Source organism: Balaenoptera borealis (assembly GCF_965194805.1).
Source record: "Balaenoptera borealis genome assembly, chromosome: 16".
Taxonomy (NCBI): Eukaryota; Metazoa; Chordata; class Mammalia; order Artiodactyla; family Balaenopteridae; genus Balaenoptera; species Balaenoptera borealis.
In genome coordinates this window covers 70,319,082-70,333,601 of record NC_138872.1, presented here as the reverse complement: position 1 = coordinate 70,333,601, position 14,520 = coordinate 70,319,082, and positions in this window count along the sequence as shown.

The following is a 14,520-nucleotide window of genomic DNA, read 5'->3' as shown; positions in this document are numbered from 1 at the left end:
GGACGATTGGGGGTCCTAAGACTCAAATGGTCTTTTCTGACTTCCCAGCCACATTTGCATGGGCTGGAAAAACTCATTAAAAGGAATTGGCCTGGGGAGGGTCAGACACCAAGTGGTCTCAAGGCTTCCGGGTCCGTTTATTTTTCTAGGGAGACACACCCACCATGGCAAGCTGACTCATTGGGGCCAAATCAACACTGTGTGATGGGAGGATTACAATTCCTGCAGCTGTTGTTGCATTATTAATGACTAGGGTCAGTCCCTGGGGGCTTGACTATTTACAAAGTGTTAAATTCAGAGTTGCCATGGGAAATTCTCGGTCCTTGCTCCTTACCCTCTGAAGAAGTATGGGAGCAGAGTCAGAAACTGCCCCCAGACTTTCTTCTTGTTCCTTTTGCCTTCTAGATAGTCTTTAAACACAACAAGATTCAAGGACCATGGGAGTTTTTGTGTCCATATGTGGGAGGGTCAGCTTTATCACCTTTCACAATTGTTTCCTAAATGTTTCCAGAACACAGGTCTGAATGTTGTGAATGGGCCCCGGAAAAAAATGATCTCCTTTCACTTTCAGGTCTTAGCAATTTTATTCCAATAGTGTCATCAATATTGATTATGTGTCTACTCTATGCATAATGATAATACTAATAACCTGTATTTATACAGTCCATGTAAACCCTCAAGTTTGCAAGGAAACTTGAAGGTCATCAACTCTAACACAGCAGCCCCCCCACTCCCCTGCCATTTACTCTCAACATTGATTTTATCTTTTTCAATCCTCACAACCATGGAAGGTAAGTTAGATTTTTGGTCCTCCTTTAAAGATGGAGGGAGGGGGCTTCCCTGGTGGCGCAGTGGTTGAGAATCTGCCTGCCAATGCAGGGGACACGGGTTCGAGCCCTGGTCTGGGAAGATCACACATGCTGCGGAGCAACTAGGCCCGTGAGCCACAACTACTGAGCCTGCGCGTCTGGAGCCTGTGCTCTGCAACAAGAGAGGCCGCGATAGTGAGAGGCCTGTGCACCGTGATGAAGAGTGGCCCCCACTTGCCGCAACTAGAGAGAGCCCTCACACAGAAACGAAGACTCAACACAGCCATAAATTAATTAATTAATTAATTAAAAGAAAAGATGGAGGGAGGCAGCAGGAATGACTTACTCAAGGTCACACTGGCATAAATGACAGAGCTGCCACCTAGCTCTGTAAAGTGACATGTTGTGATAGACATGAAAGTTTGCTGACTCTACCTGGTATGTATTGGTTAGCTTTTGCTATGTAACAAACCTTCCCTAAACTTAGTGGCTTAAAACAACAGTCTTTCGGTTACCGTGGGTTGGCAAATTAGACTGAGATCAATGGGGTGGCTCTTTGGGTCTCACTTGGGCTCATTTGGGCATCTGTGGTCAGCTACTGGGTAGCTGAGAGTTGCTGGCCTACGATGGACTCAGCTGAGATGGTTCATCTCTAACAGTCTCACCTTCAGCAACCTAGCCGAGGCTTTCATTGATGACTGGTTGAGTCCCAATAGGGGAAATAAGCTGCAAAATCTCTTTTGGTCTAGGCTCAGAACTGGAATAGCGTTGCTTCTGTCACATTCTATTAGCCTAAGCAAGTCACAAGACCAGCCCAGATTCAAGGGAAGGGTTACAAACCCCACCTCTTGATGGAGCTGCAAAGTCCTCTATTGAAAGGTTATGAAAACTGGGAAGGAAGGCACGTATGACCTTTTTTTAAAAAAATCTACAGGGTATTACAAAAAAATTTTTTTTAATTTTTAAAAGACATAATCTTTACATGCAGGACATTTATATTCCAAAGATTTGATACCTTTGAGCACAAATATATAAAAATAACTCACATATAAATGTTGAATTTAATGTATATAAATTATACCTTAATAAAAAATGAAAAAAAGCCTTAGAGACAGATCATGCTCATCTATAAATATATTAATATTTATTTTTCTAGAAAACTAGTGTTTTAATGTACCAACACCTATTAGCCCAGTTGGAAAAATGTCAGTGGTTTCTTATTCTCTTCTCATAAGGGGCTAAAGCCATCAACTCTGGAATGCTAGTGAGTTTCGTACTGTTCTACACAATTCATGACTAAGTTTTTTCAAAAACAAAAGCTGTAAGATCTCTGTTTGCATATGTATGTCTGTTTGTGTATGTGTATATATATGTATGTTTTAGATGTGTGATATTTTTCTACCTCTGGGTGGTATTACCAAAATTAATTTATAAAGAGTTGTATTTAATTGGTGTAGAATTAAGCACTTATAAGTTAAGTATTCCTGAAGTTCTCAGAAATATAATGAAAACTAACCCAAATGCTTTTCATGAGGTTTACGTGAGCTGGGAAAATACTAATTATTAAAGCTAATTTAAATTTGTTGGTTTAATTAAAATAGGCATGTCTTAGAGTTATCAACATTAAATTTAAAACTTTTATTCTACCTGGGTTTACTAGTCAAGTAAGCTCATGCTATCTCTCTTACAAAATCTGTCAGCAAGAAAAATATATTGGTATGATAAAATTTTCATATCATAATTGTTAAAAACAAATAAACTATACAGATATAAGTAAGATGAGAGTTTTTAGGTGCAATAATTATGATTTATGATATATGTACTTAAAAATAGCTTTCAAAATCTTTTGGTAAGTTGACACTTTAGGATTTTGCTAAGTTAAATTAATGATGAAAACTTATTGATATCTAGATCATTTTCAAATAAGATAAAATATTGAACATTAATTACTGAATATAAGTTTATCTACTTTTGGCTTCCTATTACAGAGGAACCAAAAGATAAATTTGGGTTTGTTAGTAAACATGTCTTGTGCTTTATTGAAAAGTTGTACTATGAGAAACATATGTGTCTAGAAATTATTTTAAAAATACTTATGAGTCTGCCATCCACAAAATGCTAATGTAAAAGACAGTTTGCTTACTCCTTAGTTTTCACTAAAAATTAACATTTGTAAGGTTTAAGAATTCCAATTAACACATGTAATTAAAACTACTAAATTTAATAAGGGAAACATCTTAATATGCAAGGAAAATAAAATATGTGTTTTCAGTAAAAGAAGGAGTAAGAAATAGAAATGCATTTTTTTTAAGGGAAAATAATTTTGTCCTAAATAGAGGCTAAAAAGGAGGGAAAGCATAGGACAAAATCTGAATGTACAAAGGAAATTACCAAGATGTGTGGGAAAGGAAGCTTGAGAAAAGACTTTTATACATGGTCAAGTTAAGATTAAAATAAATTTAAGTAAATAAATGAGTTTTGATATCAAAAGTAACCTGGTACAAAATTAGAAGGTGGATTTTTTAACTGCTAAAAGGAAAAACTATAAACATAAAAAGTTGAGGTGAGAGAGAGAGAAAGTAAAAGAGGAAATATTGCATAGTCAAGCTGGCTAAAATTGAATTAACATAAGAGTTTTTTAAATTAAGCTTTAATACCAACAGTGTACTTAATGTAAAACTAAAACTCAAGTTTCATCTGCTAAAAGGACAATGTTTCTTAGATTATTTGCTCTTAATAAAGAGATTATAAAATGTTTTTATTTACCTTTGAGTAGTCTGCCTACAAAGCAGAAATTTTGTGTTTTATCAAAATAATTTCCCGTGTTGTTTATATCAGGTCTTTTAATTACCTAAGAAAACGTGGCCTTCTCTATTATGAGAGCTAAGTTTTACTTACAATTATTTGACCTTCTGTATTTGCCTGTGAAGTTTTGTTACCATGGCTAAATAGAAAACTAAATATTGTTTTATAGTGACCTATAATCCTATTTGACCAAGTATTTAAAAACCTTTTGATATTTCTGACAAAATTCCTCAAAATCAAATTCTAAATAAAGTCTTTTTGACTTGAAAGTAATTTTAGGATTTTTCCAGAGTGCCCCTGGAAAAATCTCAAAAAATTTGTTCTCTCTCCTTGTAGAACAAAAATATTAACCTAATTACAATTATTTGGTATGTTGCATTACGTAGGAAGCACTGTCAATTAAGAAGTAATGCTAAACTTTTAGATTCTATTTGTATAGTTAAGTAAGTGTTCTAGAAATTGTATGAAATTCCTAAAAATCTGATATGTTTTAGTATAATGTTGTCAACATAATGTCAGTTGTTATCTGGAAATGTTGTACATCACAAAAATAACTACACTTCCTTATCAAATAAACTCTAACAATGGACATTTTTAAGTCTTTTATCATTTACCAACAGTTATTATTTTACTCAGATGCTTTTACAAAAGCTTCCTGCAAATGTGTTTCATCTTCAGAGAAATTCATGAAATGAAATCTAACAAGTACTCTAGAATACAAGTTTCTGATAAATTTTAAATTATACCACTGAACTGGGTAAGAATTTACAGAATTCTAATGGAGAAATGGATGGCTTCATAAAACTTCTAACAAAAGAACAAGAATTAATTACATATGACTAAATGAAGAGTTGAGGATGATTATAATTTTTATGACTTTTTATTTGAAATATTTCTGATCCTTTAATCTTTTGTTTTCTGTATATAAAGAAGCCTTTCCTCTTAAGCTAATTATAACTACAACAATTTGGTAAATTATACCTTTGTAAGCAGAATTAATACATTTATCTTTTTCTCCCTACCTGATCCCTCCAGAATTTGGAAACTTGTACTGAGTACTCTTATTTTTATGGCAACATAGTTATTTACACAAGTCAATTAGAATCTCTTCTTTGTGCAACAGAATTCAATTGGAAACTTTGGTTGTATTACCATAGTTTGGGGATGTAATATTTGAGAGAGACATGCATAGACTCAGATATGACCAGATAACTCTATGAAACTGAAGTTGACTTTACAGAGCCCAAAAAATCCCTTAAAAAATAGCCTGGTAGCTTGCTTACAGTGTTCCCAGCAGCCTTACCAGGTGAATAAGGAAGGTCACTTCCTGGCAGGTGCAGAAACCTCAATATCCTTTAGAGACCTTAAGAAGAAAGGAATTCACCCAAACTTATAGGTATTGCAGGTGATTCTGATGATAAATTCTTGACTTGGCTTCCTGGCCTCAAGAGGCATTTAAGAATCCAATCTGAAATTCATTATGAAAAATTCCAACAAACCAGATTAAAAGAGCCTATATGTTCAATCACTAATCTCGATGTACTTATGTAAATAAAAAGGCCAAGTTTATTGAAACTAAACTTATTTTGTAAACAAATTAGCTTTAAGTTGGCTAGCTTTGGTAAAAATGGGGAAAAGAGAGAAAAACTATGTTTCAGTGATACACCTTTATGGATATTAGATTCTTGCGCTACTCATTGTCTTTTAAGGTTTTGTTTTTTACCTGTAAACTAGTCTGGATCCTAAATCCTTCTAGTTTCCTCCCATATTTGGCTACAACTCTTCAAAATAATGTTTTCAATTTCTTTTCCCACCCTTCTGACTTGGAATCATTAAGAACTAAAACTGGCCTTTTTTCTGAAGCCATGCAAGCCAAAATTGTACAACTTGATATAAACTTGAGAAAAATCACCACAAGAGCTCATGTATAGACAATCTTCATGCATGTTGCTGTATTGGGCCATTCAAAAAAGATCACCAGAGACATTCGAACCACAAACTTGGAAGATCTATTAGTTTGCTACTACCTGCCTCACTCCATTCGAAGATGCTTCAAGCCGTGCGTCTAGAAATCTCAGCTGGCTTCCTTCAGAACTCAGAACCTGGGATTATGGTTTGCTCCAATCATTAACCATTGTTTTTCATTTGTTTCAACAGAAGTGCATCTCATCAAACACCTGATTGCTTGCACCATAGTGATGCCGAAAACTCGGCCTCTGTGCAACAGTGCTGAATTGAATCTCAGAGACAGAGTTTTGGGTGAAGTAGAAAAGAATAGCTTTATTGCTTTGCCAGGCAAAGGGGGACACAGTAGGCTCATGCCCTCAAAACTGTGTGTCCCAACCTGGGGGGATTTGGTGAGGAGTTTTACAGCAATGGTTCAAGGGTGGGTTTGCTGATAAGGATCAGGGCATGTGCAGGGTCTGCATTCCTTTAATCTGGCCTCAGCTGATCTCCTGATGAGCTTCTGTCGTTCCTGAGTTCATCAAATTGTGACCTCTCAGGAACGAAGAATGCTTCATCAGGTAGTTAATATCTTCCATTTATTGGGGGTTTTAATTCTGCAGAAGATCTCAAAGATATTGTTACATGTATCCCTTAAGGGGGAACCAGGACCCTGTCCCAAGGCTGCACTATTGTTTCTTGACTGCTCCTCCCTTCCTTCTGCATTCCCTCCCTTCCCTGATTAGCAACTGTTTGAATCTGCCCTTTGGAACTCAGGAAAGGTCAAGGAGGCTGAATGAAACTATTTCCTACAAACAAGAAACAGGGAACACAGAAAGGATTTGTACCAGGAGCCCCACAGGGTCCTGCTTTGTTTCAGTGTCTCCCTTTCTGTACCACTGGAGAGGAATATGACCAAATCTTTAGAAACTTATCAATAAAGAAGGCAGCAAGTTAAATGTGCATAACAACCTTGCTCTTGTTTACTGTGCTTTTCCTGGTAACCTCCCATAACTGGCCTTCTCCTTCTCCCCATCATCTTTTGTCTTTAGCTGAAAATGGTATTTAAGGTGATGGCTTTGGCTGTCTGGGGGAGTTACTATTTTTCTAGGTATTTCCCATGTATACATGTTATTAAACTTTCATTTGTTTTTCCCCTGTTAATCTGTCTGGTATTACAAGGAGTGTCTCAGCCAAGAACCTAGAAGGTTAGATGGAAAATTATTTTTCCTCCTCTACACTTCTAATGTAGCTGGATTCCTATTGGGTTTGGTCAAAGGCAGGTACTGGCAGGATATGAGATAGCGAGGAGAAAGGAGACACGGGACGTTCCTCCCTTTCTACTCTGTGCAGATGGTTTCTGGGGAAGGAGCTGTCTACCTTCCATGGCTTCAGCTCTTCCCAGGCAGATCGTCATGGTTCTAGCTTCTGCCAGGGGCCCCTTCTTTTTACCTCTCTGGCGTAGAGTTGGCAGCAATTTCCTGCTGTATCTAATCTCTGGGTCACCTTATTATCTTATGTTTGGTCTCACCATCTCTTTCATCTGGGTAAATAATTCCCTCCATTACATTCCTTCTGTTTTAAATACTGGAAGTCATTTCTCTCTTCCTGCTTAAATACAGACTGATAATTGTATCATCATCCCGGAGATTTTTGTGACCCTCAGTTTGAAAAGCATGGATCTGATTTCTGACTCCTAGTTCATCATGAATTCACCTGTGCGGTCTTGGCCAAGGCAATAAACAGCACAGTTTTCCCAGTTGGAAGGCAAAGGTGTTCAGAGGAGTGATCACTAAGGGCTGCTATTGTGCTAGAAGCCTGCTTCCAGGGCTTGGACTCATGTTTTCATCATCAGTCTTACTAACATATATCTGCACTCTCCTCACCACCGGCAATCGGATTGTGTGGTTTCTCTAGGTGTCTGAGCCAATTACGAAAGAAGCTGAGCTGGATCCAGGTTGTGGAAAATGAGTGGAGTGGCTGAGCAAGGTGGAGACAGCTCCCCGTGCCTTGGGGAGCACCTGACAGCCAGCGCATCCTTACCCCACACATACAAGGCCTGCCCCACACTTGGAGGGGCTGCCGGCTCGTCACTCAGCCACCCTAAGGCACGCAGCCAGCAGCCCTGCTGGTCCCGTGAACATCACACGTTGAAAAGCCTAGAAATAGGAACACTCCCCTGTCTGAGTTAATTAAGATTTCAGCCTCCAGCAGATGCCACTGTGACTGTGGAAAAAGAAAAAAAAAAAACAACCCAGTTTTCTTTTTCCCCGAACTCTTCCTTCTCTTCATGTAGATATGTTCCCTTGAGACGCTAATGGAAGGAACATTGATTCTGACTCAGTTTTCACAGACCATCCTAACAACCATGGACCACCTATAATCATAACAATGACATTATCAACAGTAATAATACTAGCCATCACTTCCTAAATGTTCTCTATGTCCCAGGCACCTGGTCAGGTACATTCAAGCTTAGCACCTCATTTAATCCTCTCTACAACCTAAAAACTAAATAAATTCCATGTTCCACATTTTCAGCAGAAACTGATCTTAGGAGCAGTTATGTCACTGCTGAAATGCCTGTCACCTTACCAAATAGAATCTCCCAGGCCCACCTTGTCTGAAATAAAATGCACTCAATACAGGCACACATACACAGATGTATTTTCACCTCAACTGTTTTATTTGTTGTCATAATTCTCATCACCACCCAACATCTATGCTCATTTTTTATCATCCGTCTCTTCCCATTAGAATGTAGATTCTGAGAATAGAGTCTATTATTTTCACTCTTTGTATCTCCAGCATCTAGAACAGCACCTGACACAGAGTAGGTGCTTGATAAATATCTGTTGTATTGTTGCAGGAAGGGGGACCCCTTCCAGGGCCCGAGAGTGGGCTCTTGTCTAACACTCAGAAATGAATTGCCCGAGGAGACACACGTGCTGACAAAGCAAGAGACTTTATTGGGAAGGGGTGCCTCGGAAGAGAGCAGCAGGGTAAGGGAACCCAGGAGAACTGCTCTGCCATGTGGTTCAGTCTCAGGTTTTATGGTAATGGGGTTAGTTTCCGGGTTGTCTCTAGCCAATCATTCTGACTCAGGGTCCTTGCTGGTGGCGAGCCCATCACTCAGCCAAGATGGATTCCAGCGAGAAGGATTCTGGGTGTTTGGCAGGACATATGGACCGGCATCTCCTCTCTCCTTTTGACCTTCCCCAAATTCTTCAGGTTGGTGGTAGCTTGTTAGTTCCACAATCCTTACAAGGACCTCCTGTTGTAAGACAACACATGCAAGTGGTTACTATCGTGTCTGGCCAGGGCAGGTGGTATCGGTCAGTGGTTCCCCCTAACAGTATCAACACATTAAATGATACACTCATGTCCCTCAGAGCATTTATTATTATCTGGAATTATTTTAATTATTTATATGTTGACAGTGACCATCTGTCTCCCTGAACTGGGATGTTAGATCCAGGAGATCAGAGGCCTTGCCCTTTTGGCTCCCTACTGCATTCCTTGCACTAAAAACAGTGCCTTCCACCCAGCAAGTGGTCAATAAATGTCTTTTTAGGACCCAGAGCTGATAAGGAAGAGAACTGGCATTGAGCTCCTTGTTCTCCTTTATTCCAAGTGCCCTGTTTTTTGTCCTCCGGCATCAGATTAGTCCTCAGATTTCTTGTATCACAAACATCCCTGCAACCTGAATGAGAAGAAGGTGCCAGCTCCATGTCCTTCCTGACAGAGAACTCCAGAAAGTGAGGTCTATTCACATAGTCTGTCTTCCCTTCCACTACCTGGGCACAGCCATGGAAACAGGGCCCAAATGGGGAGACTGGGCTGTGAATCACAGCAAACATCATTGTCTCCCAGCTTTCGAATGTTGAGAAGGTCAGTGGAGGGACTGCTTGGAGTATTAGGCAGAGAAGAATGAGTCCATCATACGCCTGATGGGATCAACAAGGAAGGGAGCTGTTAGTTTATTCACAAACGTTCACCGAGCACTGACTCAGTGATAGGTCTTATTCCAAGTGCTAGAGATCAGTAGGTGAAAAGGAAGATATCATTGTTCCCGCCTTCATGGAACTCGAATCCCCCCACTGTGCCCAAGTTGCCAAAACCAGGACCTTAATGCAAGCCCATCTGATCTCTGAGTCCATGCATTTCCATATTATGTAGATGGCAGAACACATGTACATACTTTTGGAGCAATAGTGTAACCTGAAGATCAGAAAGGCTAAAAGATGTATGCAACTTCACACAGCTAATCAGTGCCCAGTCCAACTTCACAAATACCAAGTGTGGTCGTACTGAGCTAGCACTGCAGACACAGGGCAGAATGAGGCAGGCGTGGTACCTCGAGGAGAAAACAAGTCATCTCTCCTCTCTTCTCCTTTATACTCACTGAACTAAAGCAATTCATTTAAGGGGTTCTGTCCTTGACAATCAGAGACATGTCTACCACTTTCTTCTCTGTTGGAAATTGGAGTGGCCCATTAAGTGGGTATTCACATTCAAAGCTTTTTTTTTAGTGCCTTGATCTTGACATACTATCTCAGAGTGTTGCTGCTCTAATCAATGCTGCATTTCCCCATAAATCAAAGAGGTCAGGATCACTCCTCAGGAATAGGTCTCTCTTCTGGGAATCTCAACACCCACTCCTCCTCTTCTTAAGCTAAAGCTCACTTTCATGGCCCCCCCAGACCTCAGTTCAGATCAACCCTAACGTTCATTCAAGTCATGGCCTCTTTCTTCCAGGTTCCAGGACTTAGACTCTGTAAAGCCTACATTGCTTCATCACACCCTGGGATCCTCTCTAAGTCAGGCTTGACTCACTCTCCCCATTTTCCAGGTAAGTGAACTAAGGATCCCTGCAATTTCCTGGATGATCTAAGGTCAGACATCCAAGAAGCCGGACACTGATTCTGACCCATACTTACTTTGTCCTGAAAGTGTTGACCAGAGCCAAATGTAATGATAAAAGCCCCCTACATCTTTTTTCAAAATTAAACTTTTGAGATATTTGTAGAGTCACCTACAGTTGTAAGAAATAACACAAAGATGATCCCATATATGCTTGACTCAGTTTCTCCCAGTGGTAACATCTTGCAAAATAAATAGTGCGATAACACAGCCAGAATATTGACATTCCACAGTCAGGATACAGAACATTTCCATCACCACAGAAATCCCTCACGTTGCTCTTTTAAAGCCACATCCACCGTTCCCCCAACCTTGACCCCTTCCTTATCCTCTGGCAACCACCAATCTGTTCTCCATTTCTGAAAAGCTGTCATTTCAAGAATATTATACAAATGAAATCCTTGTTTCATTGATTTTCTCTGTTTTTTCTGCTTTTAATTAATCAATCTGTGCTTTTTATCTTTATTATTTTCTTTTTCTGCTCTTTTAAGGTTTATTTTGCTTTTCTTTTCCTGAATTCTTGAGGTGGGAGTTTATTGATTTGAGTCTTTTCCATTTTTTCTAATGTATGCATTTAATGCTATAAATTTCCCCCAATACTGCTTTAGCTGTTTTCCACAATTTTTGATATGTTTTATTTTCATTTTCATTATCATTCCATTCAATTTATTTTTATTTCTGTTGAAACCTCCTCTTTGATCCATGGATTATTTAAAATTGTACTGTTTATTTTCAAACTGTTCAGAAATTTTTTGATATTTTCCTGTAATTGATTTCCAGCTTGATTCCCTTGTGATCAGAAAACATAGTCTGTGGTTATTTGAGTATTTTTACGAATTCCATTTTGATTTATCTGTAGTGCTTTTGAGAGTATCTCCTTGTGTGGCTTTTTTAGTCATTGGTCTTGATATCACCTTTCATATACAAAATTTATCACAGTTTTCTAATGTTGTTATTTTACCAATTCAAGTGAAATCTTACTCTCTCTATCCTCTCCACATATAATATAATCATCTTAAATGTTTCCTTTACATACATTTAAAACCACATCAGTGTTATAATTTTCTCTTCCATCAACAAATACAATTTTGAAAACTCAAGAAGAGAAGGAAAATCTATTATATTTACCCATATTTTTGTTTACTACTGTCTTTCTCTCTTCCTGATAGTCCAAGATTCTTTATTTTACAGTTTTCTTTCTGTTTAGAGACCTTCTTTTAAAAGTGTTTAGAAATCTTCCTTTTTTAGGCATATCTGCTGATAACAAATTCTCTTAGTTATCCTTCATCTGAGAATGTCTGGATTTCTCCTTCATTCCTGAATGATAGTTTCACTAGTTAAAATTTTGAGTTGACAATTATTTTCTTTCAGCTTGAAAGACAATGTTGTGCCACTTCCTTCTGGTCTCCCTGTCTGATGAGAAATCCTCTGTGATTCAAATTATTTTCTCCTATAGAATAAGGAGGCATTTCTCTCTGGCTGCTGTCAATATTTTTCCTTTGTTTTTAGCATTCAGAACTTTGACTGTGATTTTTCTTGGTGTGATTCCTTTGAATTTATCCTATTTGGGATTCACACATCAGCTTTTTGAATCTATAGGTTCATACCTTTTGCCAAAAATAGGAAGTTTTCAGCCATTATTTCTTCAAGTGCTTCTTTGGCCCTATCTTCCTTCTCCTCTTCTTCTGGGACTTTCATGACATATATTAGAACCTTTGTTAAAGCCCCACAAGCCCTTGATGACCTGTTCATTTTGTTTAGTCATTTTTCTCTGTGACTCAGATTTGGTAATTTCTCTTGTTCTGTCTTCCAGTTCACTGATTCTTTCTTTTTTCCTCTCCATTCTGCTGTTGAGCCCATTCATTGGGCTTTTTAGTTCAATTACTCTATTTTTCAGATCTAAAATTTCCTTTTAGTTCTACTTTAGAGCATCTGTTTCTTTGCTGAGAGTTTCTTTTGTGTGTGTGTGTGTTCATGATATGTTTGCAATTGCTCATTGAAGCATTTTTTTGTGACAACTACTTTAATATCTTTCTCAGATAATTCTAACCTCTATGTCATTTTCATTCTGGCATTGATTGATTGTCTTTTTTCATTTAAGTTGAAATTTTCTTGGTTCTTAGAGTCATGAGTGATTTTAATTGAAACCTGGACATTTTGGGTATTATGTTATGAGAGTCTCTACATCTTATTTGGACTTTCTGCATCAGCTGGCTTTCTGTGACACTGCTTCAACAGGAGAAGGCACTCACCACCTCCTTACTGCTGGGTGGGGGCAGAAGTCCATGTTCCTCACTGAATCTCTGTGGATAGTCAAGTGGGGGATGGACTAGACTTCTACTGGTACCTCCCTGGCTGGGAGGGACAGATGTGCCGTGTTGCTGCTTCCCAGTGTTCACCACTGACACCACAAGGTGTGACCTCAATGCTGGGCAATAGTGTAAGTCCTGACACCACCCCAATGGGGAGAGAATCAGAGTCAGAAAAGGAGATGTGAGAATGGAAACAGAGGTTGGAGTGATGTGATTGCTGGCACTGAAGGTGGAAGATGGAAGAGGTCCATCAGCTTGGGAATCCAACAGCCTCTAGAAGCTGCAAAGGCAAGGAAACACAATTCTGCCAACACCTTGATTTTAGCCCAGAATTTTAAGATAATAAATTTGCATTGTTTTCAGCCACCAAGTTTGTGGTAATTTGTAACCGCAGCAATAGGAAACTAATACAGTGCAAATTGCTGATATCTAATAGGCAATTCTTTAACATGATTATGATGAAGACTGAATGCATTCATGTATTCATTTATTCAAGTTATTGACTACCTACTATGTGCCAGGCACAGTCTTAAGTGTGGGAAGGTGACAGCGTGGGTGGATTTAAACGTGAATTGAAGGCTTCCGTGCCAAGACACTCACAGTAAGGAGGCATTGCACCCATAGACAATGGTCACATGATGCAATGATTACCAGTGTTTGTGGAGAAGTGGAGTCTACCAAGTTTTTTGTGCAAAGAGAGAATTCATATTTGCCCAGCACTTATTCCTTTATAAAATATTCTGCTTATAAGCTGAGTTAAACCAGATTTGAAGGAACTTCTGGAAGTGTCCTGGTACTGTGACCCAGAAACCAACAACAATGCATCAGAAGGACAGTACAACTCTTGTCTGTGTTCAGTCCTGGTTCCTACATCCAGTTGATCTTGAGCACATTCTAGGATGATAATAGGAGCATTTACTTTTCAGGGTTGTTATGAAAATTAAATGAGTCAGTTTGTGTAAGCACTTAGAACAGTACATGACATATAGTAAATGGAATATATAAGATTGCTAAATTAAAAGAAAAATCCTGAGTCAGACCCCAAGTCAGAATTTTTGGGAGCAGTGCTTGGAAATCTGCATTTTAACCTCATGCATACTCAAGATGGGGACGTGCTGTGCTAGCCTACCCCATCTCGCCCCTCCAAGCAAGGCAAGCATTCAACCACTCCAATGCTTTTTTGTTTTTGTTGTGTTTTCTAGAGAAAGCCTTTATGAAGTTTACTCTGTCAACATTTTCTTTCCCAGACTCATGAACTTTCTTGCAACCTGGCTCAAACTTCATTTGTTGCAAATTTACCCTTTATTTTTTAAATTTATTTATTTATTTATTTATTATTTTTGGCTGTGTTGGGTCTTCGCTTCCGTGCGAGGGCTTTCTCTAGTTGCAGCGATTGGGGGCCACTCTTCATCGCGGTGCGCGGGCCTCTCACTGTCACGGCCTCTCTTGTTGCGGAGCACAGGCTCCAGACGCGCAGGCTCAGTATTTGGCTCACGGGTCTAGTTGCTCCACGGCATGTGGGATCTTCCCAGACCAGGGCACGAACCTGTGTCCCCTGCATTGGAAGGCAGATTCTCAACCACTGCGCCACCAGGGAAGCCCCTACCCTTTTTTATAAATGTCAGAAGTAGGCTCTTTATATGGAAAGATCAATGAGAATTATCTGTATGTTCACTGTGTACACTTATTCATTTATTCACTCATTCACTCATCCAGCAGCTATTTTA